Below are 14,270 nucleotides of genomic sequence, written 5' to 3' on the forward strand. Positions count from 1 at the left end.
AGGTAGTAAAACTGATTAAACCTCAACCATCACCCTTCATTCTCAGCTCCGTTGAGGGTTGCACATACAGACAGAGAAAGACAGAGAGAGAGAGAGAAAGAGAGAAAAGAGAGAGAGAGAGAGAGAGAGAAAGAGGAAAAGAGAGAGAGAGAGAGAGAGAGAGAGAGAAAGAGAAAAAGAGAGAGACAGGAGAGAGAGAGAGAGAGAGAGAGAGAGAGAGAGAGAGAGAGAGAGAGAGAGAGAGAGAGAGGAGAGAGAGGAAAAGAGAGAGAGACAGAGAGAGAGAGAGAGAGAGAGAGAGAGAGAGGGAGGGAGAGAGAGAGGGAGGGAGGGAGGCCTGTTTGTTCCACTTCATTATCTGATGTGATTGTGCTCTAAGAGAGACATTTCTCTGAGCCTCTGACCCAAAAGGGATTTGCATGGAAAGGCAAAAGCAACAAAACAAACAATAATTACTGCAAAATAATTAGTCAGTGAGTATTCTGGCACACAGTGAAGCCTCACGGCACAGCACACACACACACACATGTGGTCCAGTGAGCTGAAGAGATTGGTTTGCATGCTCTTTATTCTATATAAAAGTAACTAACTACTAAGTATGATGTGTGTGTGTGTGTGTCACATGTATTCTTCCTCTGGGCCACAGAGCTCCATTAAAAACACATCAATGAGCCTCACTGTTGCAGCGGCTGACATGTTCCTTCATCACCATGAACACACACACACACACACTAGTTTATTTTGACTCCATCACACACACACACCGTCCTGCTGCCACAAACACTCACTAGAGCTCCTAATGTGTGCTCACCTGCAGCTCCAAATAGTCCCCAAAAACAACAAACTAAACACATCACTTAAATGAAATATATTTCGACCCGTTTCTTTGACATTCACTGCATCAGTGAGTCTCCCCCCTGTGTTTGGAAAGCATGAAGAGATCGACTTACAGTGTTGGTTTTTGGTCTTTTCATGGGATTTGTTGATAAAAGACACCATAACAGCAGCCTTATCCTTTAAAGCTGGACGAGATATCCATCTATCACGCCGGGATCAACGCAGCTTTTTGGTGTGTCACCTTATATTTTAGAGTAGTTAAGACGCTGTGCAGTCACCGGACGGGTCACTTATCGCAGCGCTGGACGTTCTTTGCAGCATCATTTTGATACTTCCCCCTCAGAGACTTCCCCTTTTGTAGTTTTTCATTCAAGGTTCATCTGTTGAACAATTTGCACATTCATTTGCGGTGTCGGCGGGTTAGTCGAACTTCTCACCCTGCGGTCAAAACGACATCATTTGCTTCGCCACCGTCTCTAAAACAGATGCCTTGTGCACTCGCCAGCCTTTCACACGTGCAACTTTGTCTGGTCCTCATTATTTGAACCAACGCAACAAATATTATGGTGTTAAAAAGGGGGGTTGCCAAGGGCCAAGAATTGATTGCTTCTCTCAAAGTGTTTTCCAATGGCAACTTGGCAAGCCCTGTTTCTGTTCCACTTCTATGTCTAGACACATGTGCCACATGGGGCAACAGTATAGTTTAGTTTATTACATGTATCTGTGTGGCAGCAGTGCAGCAAAGCAGCTAGCATCCACATAAAGTGCGAGACCTGGAGCCTGGCAGCATTTATATATGATATATATGTTGACACGAGGGAGAAGAGCGATGCGGCTCAGCCGTAACAGCTCATTAATGCAAACCGGGGTCTGGGAATAGACGGAGAAAGAAAAAGGACCCAAAAAAAGCATCTGAAAGCAGAGGCGGGGCCCCGGGGGGGGGGGGGGGGGGGGGGCCGACATCCACGGACACAAATCAAAATGCCGCAGGACAAAAATGAATGAGCCCGAGTCTTCAACCGCCCACAAAATAGGGCCTCACTTGTGTGCGACAGCTGCGAATAACCGCACTCACTCAAACGCATCAGCAGCAGCAGCAGCGAAGCGAGACGGTCAAATGCGGGGGTCGAGACTCTGTGTACTTTCTGTGCTAATGTATTCGATCTCTCATTAAACTAACGCCTATATATATATATATATATATATATATATATATTGCTCACTTCAGCGTGCAGGCCGGCCACACAGAAAACCCTCTTTTCCTGCTCAGACCTGCTCTGTTTGCCAGGAAACCGTTCCCGCCGAGCTGCTAGCAAATAGCTGGTGGGACGGGGATCAATGAGCTGTGGAGCAGGGCGGCAGCAGACGGTTAGCTCAGCTGATAATGCTCCGACAGTGACCAGGCTCATGACAAGGTCCCCTGTGTCTCCCTGTGGTTACACACACACACACACACACACACACACACACACACACACACACACCTGTGTTTACGTGGGTTTCTTAGTGGTGTAAGTCTTTCTGTGATTCATTGGTAATTTTAGCAATTCATAACATTTTATTTTTAGCCATTTATATGCATTTCTTTGTATTTTAAATCGTACTTAAAATACACACGAGGCATTTCTTTTGCTGACATGTGTTGCCGAACTGTTTTGGTAATTTCAGTGACACATTCGGTGATTTTTTCAGTCAGTCGAACATGAGACCAGTCGTCTGTGGATAATCTGGTTCCTCTGCCTCCTTATAGAACTCTGAATGGCATTTGCAATATTCCAGCGCACTCGAAGGACAACAACCAATCAGAGCCGAGGAGTCTCTGAAACGCAGCTGTCAATCACTGCTCGAGAAGCTTCGGGAACTGTCAAGACTACCGAGCGCTGATCAAATAGGACTCACGGTTCCGTTACTTGCGTTGCATATTTCTCGCCTCACATGTTTCCAGAAAACATATTTCATGTTTCTGTTGAGCTGTGAAATGACAACGTTTGTGACCCGGTCGGTGGGCGGGGCTTTGTTTTTACTCAACATGTTTTCGACATAGTTGTTTGACAGTCGGATTGGAGTTCAAGAGCTTCACAAGCATTGATTGACGGCTGCATTCACAGATTATCAGTCTCACGTACTGCTGTCAGCATAGAGGAAATAGGACAAAGATATATTTCTATTAAAGTTGTAGCTTTATGTAGCTTTAATGTGGACATACTGTAAACTGTACGCAGTGTTTTTTCTTTCTTTGATTGCTTCATTTAAAAAGGTTTTATTTAAAAGACACCAGAAAGTTGAAAATATCTATTTCACTAGAGAAAAAGAAAAGAAAAACATACATGCATACATTCAGCAGCCCTCATATTGTTATTAAGGCACATTTGAGATTACTCTTTATAACATTATTATATATCAACATCGTTGATTTAAGAAGCCAACGCTGACATTACAGAGACTTTACTTTAGTCGCAGATGCTTTTTACGTTGGTATTAAATAAAGAAACTTGTTATCTACTACATGAATGTTAATAGTTATGCGTGTCTATAGCCGGTGACGTGAAAGCTTTGCATTGCGAGCCTTCACAGGCATGTGTGCGTTCTGCACGGTCGCGTGAAAAAGAGACACCGTGTGCCGTCCTCTCCACACTTCTGTGACGAGCGAGTGCGACGGGGGAAAGAAGGCGAGCGCCTTATCCCGCCCGTGAGGTAACGTCTAAGAAGCACAGGAAACATCCACACGGCCACCTGCAGAGATGTCGGCAACGTAAAGTAGAAATGAACAGCTTCTCTGTCAAGAGGGGAGCTGGTGGAGCTTACATTGGAAGAACTGTTCCCAGGATGCTTCAGGTGGATCATAAGTCTCCACTCAACGCGGCCCCGTGGTCGTTACAGTCTGTGTGCTGAGTGGGCCCCATCAGTCATCTCTAAAAACAGAACAGGTGCACCGTGTGACAATTTTAAGAGATTGTTTCTGCGTTAACGAGAGTTTTCTACGGAGGAGACGTTCGGTGCCTCCTGCAGTCGGACGAGGTGGCCGAGTCTTAACCTTGAATCCTCCCTGCTGTCTTTTCAGGACACGGGGGCTCGAGGGCTCAGCGGTGCGATCGTCACACGGAGACACAAAGAACACACGAGGTCAGAGCGGGAATGTACACATGTATGACTCGTGGATTAAGCCCACGGCGCACCTGCCGACTGCAGAAAGACACGTACACACGTACACACATATATATATATATATATATATATATATATATATGATGGGCTCTGGCTATACTGCATTCCTTCCTATGCAACGGTTCACAGAGTGTACACATTCTACACAGATAACAAGCCTAGTGGGCTATTGTCACAGCACACCACAGCCTGGCTATGCATTTACAGGGTTATTTGGGTCATTTGATTCAGTGACGGTACATCCGGCTTTTTAAAGGAGTAAGAAAGCACAAGAGAGATTAAGTGTAATTTTCCACAAGCAAAGAGGCCCATTTCCTTTTTCTTTTTTACTCAAGTGCAAAATATGTTGTTTTACTGCTGAGCAGAGCCTGTACAAGCAAAAAGGGTCAAATTAAAGGATGGGTTTGAACTCTAAAGGACACCTAATGTCACCAAAAAAAACACAACAGTGAACACTGACATCTCTGGATTGTGACGTGAAACGGGACGAATCAGAGGAGGGATTAGTTTGACTTTGACTGCTGCGCTGCAGATTAAATCCAGCAGGGTTGGATTCAGTGCATCTAAAACGCTGCCAAGATTAACTTTTCTTTGTTCTTATGGATGTCGGAAGAGTCAACGGATTATTCATCGCTGTATTTTTCCGATGTCGCTGCTGCTGTTGACTCTCAGGCTGTTATTTTGCTGCCTGTGTGCAATTAAATACACTATATATATACACACACACACACACATACACATATGGCTGCACTAAAAAAAAATGTGCATGCTACACAGTTTGTACATATGTGTGTATGAGGTGTGTGTGTGTGTGTGTGTGTGTGTGTGCACTGCAGCAGTGGTCCTGTAGTGTCAGGTGAGATTTACGAGGTGTTAAAGAATGTGCGCCTCCAGCCCGGCGATGGGAGGCTGATCCCACCTCCTCGCCTGGCCCCGCCTCACACCTCGCCTAGCTCCGACCCCAGCGAGCGCCAGCAGACGCACAGCTGCAAGTAGGCATGCACGCACACGCACATGTGTGCACATCAAACCCCCTGAGCGTGAAACTGTGAGTCCAACGTCTGCACCAACCGCCATTAAAGCACGCCCTCTAAAGTATCCCCCCGGCCAACTGACGAAAGCTCTCCTGTTGAGAAATCACACACTATGTTGTGGACACACTATGTTGTGGCCCTCGTTGAAACCGGAGAGCCTTCTCTCCGGGCGTAGGGGCCGAGTCCGAGTAGAAGAGCTTGACCCGTAAGCGGCTAGCAAAGGTCAGCGGAGCGAGCTGGCGAGAAGGAGGGAGCGTGTTTCACAGCTTTTACAAGCACCATGAATCACAGAAGGCGTCAAACTTTATTGGGTGACATTGAAGACGCTCTCTTGCCCAGATGGAGAAGTATAAAGTTGCATTTTCTCGTGCGGTTGGTAAATATTCTGCAGCTTAAGCCAGACGTTACCGGACACTAGTGGGTCGCAGGGGATTCTTTTATTTAACATGAATATCTGCAGTACACCTTTCAGCCACGTGAGGGAGTCCGAATGTTCGTGAACATTTTTACTTATAAACAATGAATCTAATATGAAAGACGAGCGAACATTCTGTTTGTCTAACCGATGAGAGGACATAAAAAGATCAAGATAGCTTGTTAACTCAGCCTAAATGCATGTATTTGGTCTTAATAACTAAATAAATAAAATATTTAGCGTATATATGTTTTCAATAACATATCAAGCGTGTCTCTCTTTGAAACGGATAGTTTAAGGTGCATGAAAATGGCAGTGAAAATGGTCGTGGGTCCCTAGGAAAACATTTGGGGAGGCACCGTCTGAAGCGATATTTTGGACCTCGGGTCCAGAATGTAGGGATGAAGGTTTTTTTGGCCATCTGCTGATCCTGAGCCTGAGCATATGTTTACCTCGATGTGGATTTGATAAACTAAAATAAAAGCTGCAGCAACTTATTGATATGATGTGAATGAAAGTTGAACTGGGAGAGGTGACCCGTGAAAGTGACGGTCAGGGAAAAAAAGAGAGGCTTTGCGTAAAGAGAGGATCCCGGATCGCCTCAATAATCTGCTATATGACCACACAACCGGTCAATATTCGTGTCCCGTGCCAGATATAAAATTGTTGTATTTCATTTGTTTGTCCCTGAACGCATCTTTTCCGTTATGTAATATACATTTAGGTGTGCCGAGAATATCCAGATACCAAATGCATTTAAAGTGTCAAATCAATAACTCAACAAACTTGTAGCGTACAACAGCGTCAAAACCTTTTAAATGTTGGACAATTGATTGTGCAACATGCATTTACCGTGAGCAACTTTTCCCCGGTTGAACCAGGTCACGAACCTTTCTGACTGTAAAAAGGTCAGAGGTCAACCGTCTGGATGTCAAACATTTACAACAACGTCATAAACCATTATAACACAGGAAAATATTTGCAATAGTGACTTCTTTACTGCCTGTTGCTCCTCTGCACATGACACAACTAAACATGGTGCACATGACAGCTCATTAAAAAGACTCGCTTTTCCATCACGTGTCCAGTTCCCCCAAATAATACTGATGTCTTAATCCGGTTTAGCGGTCACGGTTCGGTGCGGGTTCGGTACATAGACTGTGTATAAGAAGTGGACGTGTCTCACTGGTTTGTGAACTACGGCTTTGAAGCCTTGAGTTCGGCATTTTTGGCCGTCGCCATCTTGTTTTTTTTGGAACCAGAAGTGACACGAGAGGGTGGAGCGAAGTACAACCAAAACACTGAATAAGACAAATAATGTGACAATTAACTTTCATGAACCGGAAACAGTAAAACAACTCTGGTAACGACCTGTCAATCACAAGGTAGCCACGCCCCTAAAGCATAGCCTGCTTTATGGTCTATATTAATCTAAATGGAGCTTAATTTACTAAATGAACATCATGCTGTAATGAAGAAGACTTGGAACTAGAGATTGAGACCATAAACTCATGTTTACAATGTTTACTGAGGGAATAAATCAAGAGAGAAGTAGTCATTTTCTCATAGACTTCTATACAACCAGAAGAGTCGCCCCCTGGTGGACACTAGAGAGAATGCAGCTTTAAGACACTTCAGCACGGCATCACTTTTCAGACCCTGAGGAACGCCTTGTTCGGTACAGCAGTAAATGACTTGTTTCTTTTCATTATTTTGACCAGACAGTAGTGGAAGTGTCAAAGAGAGACACAATCCTCCCATTGTGGACTTTGTTGAACTATTTTCATTGTAAAAATGAGGAACATTTCAAACACTTTGCCAAACATCCCAGTGATCGGCACATTTGAGTAATGCCGTTGAACGTGCCTTAGCATGTGGGACGTGTTTCCCTTCACACACACACTCTACAATGTCCTCATATACACAACTGGCTCTTTGTTGTTGTCGCTGACCAGGAACCTGCAGGAGGGTCTTCCTGTTCTGGCGTTTCATTTGCGCTCGCCGTACAGTAGTGTGACTGAATAACAACAATCGGCTTGTTCCGCTAACCTCTGCATAAGTTTCTAACGGCATACGGCTCAAAGCTACCGGGTGGAACTCACACTTGAGAACTTTGGTTCCTCATTAGGTGCGTCAATCTACATACCGTGTGTTCTGTGTGCACCGAACCTTCACCCCCCCGGTACCCTGAGAGTTAGAAGCAAATACCCCAAACCGTTGCAGCCCTATCAAGTAGCACTTGACACCAGCCCCTTTTGGTCCAGTATGAACTCTCTAAACATTAAGGCCTTTCTCACCAAACATCTGTTCAAACAACTCTGGGGGCTATTCTGTCTCACTGTGCCCGGCCTGCGATGCATTATCTGCCTCCGCCGCTTCCCTAATGCTGCAGGGACTTAGAGCAGGATTAAACCACAATTACGCGCCTCCCCGTTGGCTCCAGCTGTGCGGAGAGATGAAGACTGCGGGAGGCACCATCCAAAAAAAAAAAAAAAGCTGATTGCTGAAGATGCATTGTGCAATTGCAGAAAACATAATTTGCATAAAAGTCTAATTCTTCCAGCATATGGTGCTTAATACCCGTGCCATCACGTGGTTATTTCAATTTCCTGTCATGGAGAGTTCCACTGAGAAACATCTTACTTAAGGTTTACAGGTTTGTCTAATAATACACATCAAAACCTGTCAAATTAAGTATTTGACAGGGAAATATTGCTCTTTTTACGCCACTATATTTACTGACAGCTTTAGTTACTAGTAAATATAAGCTAAAGATTTCACACAATGGATAACATAACAAGCTTTTAACATACAACACATGTTACTTTTTTGTCCTACAACAAGCTGTTTGTAGTGCGGGTCACATTTCAGATGTTATGAGTTCCACCAAATGGAAACTTCTCACGTGGTTTCATTCCAACACATGTTCTAATGATCCAATATCTCACTAAAAGTCAAAGATTTGATACAATGTCCAAACAACGTAAAAAAAGATAATAATTCTCTCCTGCTAATCATCTCACAAGCCTTCAGATATATCTGGAGTCCTTGGATATACAACTGTATATAAAGTGGTTCCACCTCCAGCAGCTCAAACACTCACGCATTTTACCTTCAGTATTAATAATCAAATGTCATATATATTAATATATCAGCCAGAGGGGCACAAACCTGTGCTTTAACTCTGCTAATACGTGCTTATACTGAAGTAGGATATCTGATGCAGGACTTTTACTTGTAATGGAGTATTCATACGTTGCAGTATTGGTACTTTTACTTAAGTTAAAGTATCTGAATACTTCTTCCACCACCAGAGTTACATATAAATCAACATAATTAGATGAATAAAGAACTACTAAAACAAATGACTGAATGTGGACTGCTAGTTTTACTTCTGTGGCTCAGCGTTAGTGAAATTAAAACTGTTATTTAACTGAGTAAATTAGGGGGATATATCACGTATTATAGCTGTTGTAACTCATCAGTGGGATTCACTTCCTGGTTATGAACCGTAAGCTGCGGGAGGCGGGGCTCCAGAGACAGCGAACCTATGAGCAGCGCATTCTGCATCTGTGACAAATCACTGAGCACAATTAAGAGGATGAGGACAGCCGAAGGGATGAAGATAAATAATCATTACACAAACCGGCCGTTTGCTGAGTCTGCGGTGTGTACACACACACTTCATAAACATCTACCGATCACGTGACCTACCAGTCATAGTGTACGTGTTTGTGTGGCGATAATGATTTCCCCAGGCCTCCTGCGCTGTATGGTCCGCCTCGTCTCTGCCCTGGAAGGAATAAAAAGAGGATTGTTAGGGTGGGAGAGCAGCTGAGACAGAGGGAGGAGGAGGGAGGGAGGGGGAGATAGCATATAGAAAACAAACAGGGCCATACAGTACAAAGGCCAGCAAGCTCCGTCCTCACGCCTACTCCTTGTTCTGTTTCTGTCTGTCCTTCCTCTCCCGTCCCTCCCCCCTCCATTTCCTCTTAGTTTGAAGACCTTTTCGTGTTTCCTCTTCTCTGTTTTCCTTTCCTTTATTCCTCTTCCTCTCTCTCTCTCTCTTAACCATCCCTCCCTCTGTGAAAAGTTAAACCCGGGAGCCTCGGCCTGTTTACCTCACAGTCGGACATGAAAGCCAATCGTTTATCTACGGGCCTGCGTCACGGTCACGCTATAATGGGAGCAAAAATATCCTCCTACAGCTAGCATTACTGGTTTTAATGTCAGCATAGGCGCTGGACCTGTTGACAGACTGACGTCAGGCAGATGTTAGCATGCATGCTAAAGACCCGTCGGGTCACAACTTTGATGTTTAGCAGCCTGTCATCTCAGATAAGACGCTAGTGAGCACTCTTGCGCTAAGCTAGCTGCGCTAACGTCTGCTGTGAATTGCCAAATGTCCGTGTGTTTATGAAAATGTACATATTTGCTTTCTTTCCGAGAGTGAAACGAGAAAATCACGTCGCTATGGTGTCGTGAAGTGTGGAGGTGGAGTCATAACGTGTTTAAGCTAGCTTAGCATTAAGACTGTAGCCAGGAGGAAAACAGCTGTTCAAAGAGAAAACAATACACCTACTAACGTCTTAGTGATAAGTAGTAATTAGTGAGCTTCAGGCACATGTTGTCATCTCTGGACAGAGCCAGGCTAGCCGTTTCCAGTCTCAATGCTAAGCTAACAGTCGGCTGGCTTTAGCTTCATATCTAATGGATAGATATGAGAGTGCTATATTCCTCTTGGCAATAAAGTGAACAAGTGTATTTCCCAAAATGTCAAACGTTTCCTTTAAGCGTCAATGTCTTCTTACCCACAACATTCAACAGCAGCTGATTTTATCTTTAAAAAAAACAATAATCCAACTGCCAATATTATTAAAACAAGTTGTGCCAACACAAAGTCATTACCTGGCAGTTTGGCTTTATGCAAACATTGTGCTTTTTGACTTTAGTTCCTATCTGTCAGTTCCTATTAATCACACAATGAAAAGCTGAGTGTTTGATCTACATTCACTGTGAGGTTTATTCCAAAGATGACAAATTCAGAACAGAACCGTAATGACAAAAATGTATCTAAGCATTTACAGGTAATATATCCCCGCTACAATTCATTATTGTCTGTGTCTCAAATAAAAATTCCACATGAACGGTAAAAACCCAAAAGAGACAAGTGACATTCCGCACAACAACAAAGAGGGAAGAGAGAGAAAAAGAAACCGACGACGGGAGGAAAAGCATCCACAGATTGTGAGAAATCTGTGAAAGTGAGAAAGCGGAAGGAAATCTGCTTAAACTGCAAAGTGCTTTGAGAGGGGAAGGAAGAGAGGAAGCCGTAAAGACCCATTGGGGAGGGGGGAGGGAGGGGGGAGGAGTGAGGGGGGAGGAGTGCCGAAAAGGAATGCATGTGTGTGGATGTTGCGATATTAGGACGTGTCTGTGTGATCTAATACAGGTTGATAACTGAATATCACGTTTTCATTTACGTATCTACGTGGACGATTGTATACTGCGAGATGATGTAACGTGAGCCGCCTTGATTCTGTGGTAGCTGCGTGGTCTTGATGGCATGTGAGGAAAATGTGACGGGTGTGTTTCACTGCACATTCCACGGGAGGGGAATTCCCCTCCGTCTGAACATAAAGAATACATTTCTCTCCCTGTAGAAGGGCTGTGGAGAGGCTGCAGAGACCGGGCCCGATACGGACTCAGATATCTAGATATGCATTCTGTGACAATGCTGCAGATCTATCCAATTCTATGCTCGTATACTATTTACATTAAATGTTGCAATCTTAAGTTTTGTTTAAGTTTTGACCAATTTGTTGCTGCATTTTAAACAGTTTATTCTTGAAATGTCACTTCTGTGCATTTTTAAGATATTTTACCGAATTGCTGGTATCGGCTGAAAGCTGAAGCCCAGGTATCGGTTTTCGGGACTCAGGAAGTCAGATCGGTGCATCCCCATGAGATGGTTGGGTAGCTTTATGGATAGACGTGCCAGAGCTTCTGGCTGATATTTCTAATAGATGAGGCAGAAGGTAGAGCCGGGCCAGATGGAGAAAATCATGATGTTCGTTTATTAAATACACCGATATCAGAAGGCTTGACTATTGGTGCTTTCAGAAAATACCTTCACATAGTCATCAGTAATGTGGATATCGATGTAATATGGATACATTGCCGGTCGGTGGATTAACAGTGAGGCGGAGAAATGGTGCGCGTCTGTTTGAAAACGAACAGTGCATTGAATGAATATATGGGTCAGGAATGTCACAGAGACGCCAGATCGACTCGCTGAAGACAACAAGGTTAAGATGGAAGGTCAACTATTCAGCCCGTGCGCTGACAGTCGTGTGACAGGAGGGGAAACTCAGATCCACCCTCTGCACAAAGCAACCGAGGACGGCGTAAAATCAGAAGCTGAAGGCTGAGCAGCGCTGCGTCGAGGTTTGAGAGCTCGGGTGTCTTTGGAAGCAGACGAGCTTCAAAGTGAAGTGTCTTCATTCTGCCTAACTCCTCTGAGCAATGCTATCGCCGCTGCCAGTGTGGCCTTTTTCACCATCCTGCCGACATGAATAGCTTCCTTTGTCAGCAGTGAAATTCCACCGCCGCTTCTCTAATTAGCTGGAGGGCTCTTCTACGTGGGCCATTAAAAAAAAAAGAAAAACGGGAAAAGAGAAGACGACACAAGGAGAGAGAGGTAGCTCGCTGCGAGGGGGGAAATGCCCTCCCGCTGGAGCTGAAATCAAACTAATAATTTAATTTGGGTGTTCTGAAAAAGAGTTGCGAGTGAGAACGAGGTTCTGCGTCTCCGTTGCTGCGCTGGTTTGTTTCAGGGGGAGGAATCTGACAGGTGGTCAACTGGCAACGGCACCGTGAATCCTCCGGCCGGCCGGTAGTTACATTGAATTGTCTGGGGAGCGGCTCAGTGGCCAAAAAAATGTAACAACTATGCTGCCAGACGATGTGAGTTATGTTAATTAGTAATGTTACATGTCTCACTTGATTCAGAGAGAGTTTAGGAAGGGAAGGGGAACTCCACCGACTTTACACATAAAAAGGTCGGCTCACCCATGACGGAGGTTTTTATGCAGTCTGTGAAAGCAGTCCAATACTCATTTGTCGGAGTACCCCTCGAAATTGTACAATAATGCAACGTATTTTCATTTATAAACCCCCTTGAGGTATATCCTACCTTTATAATCCATTAGCCTTGTAGAATAGAAATGAATAAACAGTGTGTGTGTGTTTTCTATACAGTAAGTGCGAGGCTTTGCTGTGGCCCTGTGTACATGCCGATGGGTGTCCTGTGTCAAGTTGGATTTCAGTAGCATTAGTGCGGCATGAGATCACATGGCTGTGCTATATTTGCACCGGCTGGATAGCTATCATATATAGTGCATCTAAGCCCATCCTGGTGCAAAGTCAGTCGCATATATTGTACATGAGTACATGAGGCGTGTCTAAACCTATGAGCACGGCCCGCAATGAACCGCAGCTCGGGTCACACAGGACATACTGTATGACCAACAGCTTAAATGACGGATTAGGTATAATTACTTTTTTTTCTCTGCACTGAACATGATTTTCTGAGCTAAAGATGTTAAACACGCCACCGTCTAAAAGGTGCGTTGCCCTGAAATGACCCGATATTGACATCTGAAGCATTGCTGATGCATCTTCAACAAATTCACGGCACAGCAACTTCCCATTTCCTGTTAACAAAGCGACCGCAGGTGCTACGAGTAAAACAACACGAGGTTGTGAGGTTGCACCGCCTAGTGCACAGAGAAACTGGGTCATGATCAATATTGCATAACAGAGTGCAAAGTGGAATCTGAGGTACTGTAGACGACAATAACCACAGCGAAAAGACAATGAAGATGCTGTTAGACAATAGAACATCGATCAAAGGTGGACTGAAGAAAAATCAGCAACGTGCTGTGTTGTTAGCCTTTGTTAATGTTAATCTGATGGCACTTTAACCCATAAAGACTCATAGCACAAATCAGAACGCCTAACCTAAAAGGGTGGTCTGGCTAGAGATCCTAACTACATCACGAGGAGAGATCATGTTCAGCTCAGAGGTTGGTCAAAGGTGCAGGAGCTGTTTGGCATTCCGGTGCTGTCAAAATGTCTCGAGTCTCAATTTCAAGTTGTCATTTGACCTAAAGGCCGTAAAAAGGCTTTTAAAAAGTAATAGAAAGAAATAGAATTAACGGTTGTATATCTCCAGCATCCAGTCAACTTAAAGTTTACGTCCACGTCTGTCCAAATGTCATCACGTCATCATTTCATCCTCTTGAGTTATGGCCAAAAAACGTGTTTGGTGAAGTCACAAGTGACCTCTGACCACCGAATTTGAATCGTTTCATCCTTAAGTCCAAATGGATGCTCGTGCCAAATTTGAAGAAATGACCTCCAGGCGTTTCCTGAGCGTCTGGAGAGACAACCTGAAAACACACAACGCCGCCGGCTAACGGCTGTCGCCAGCGGGGACGCATGAGAAGAAAGAGGCTTTGATAAGATCCATCAAATAATGAGGCTCCCGCTCACTGCGACTAATTAAGTCGTTCTTATCTGACCAGGCCTGCCCAACATCACCAACACATCTTTATACATTTGAAGAGGGGCTGTTAAACCTCTCTTGTAAATACAGTTCATTATGTTTTAACAATCCGACCGCGTGCTCTCGTTGAAGTAAGTTAAGAGATGTTTTTTTGAAGTATTTCAGAGGCTGTTATTTGCCCTTCTTTTTTTTTTCAATCCAACCACGAAGACAATCATTAGTTGGTGCAAATTAAAAGGCAGCAAAAGGC

The 14,270-nt window shown here is 44.3% G+C and overlaps 1 protein-coding gene across 2 annotated transcripts in view; it reads right to left on the minus strand.

Moving 5' to 3' along the window:
- Positions 1 to 14,270, minus strand: part of thrab (thyroid hormone receptor alpha b) — a 121,648-nt gene that overhangs the window by 60,951 nt on the left and 46,427 nt on the right. The window contains exon 3 of one of the 2 annotated variants that reach the window (XM_079182754.1): positions 9,166 to 9,244. The exons of the other annotated variant lie outside the window; for it this stretch is intronic. The gene's annotated coding sequence lies outside the window, so the exon portion shown is untranslated. The remainder of the gene's footprint in view (positions 1 to 9,165; positions 9,245 to 14,270) is intronic. 2 annotated transcript variants of the gene reach the window in all.

The sequence above is a fragment of the Pholis gunnellus genome, assembly GCF_910591455.1.
Source record: "Pholis gunnellus genome assembly, chromosome: 21".
NCBI classification, from domain to species: Eukaryota; Metazoa; Chordata; class Actinopteri; order Perciformes; family Pholidae; genus Pholis; species Pholis gunnellus.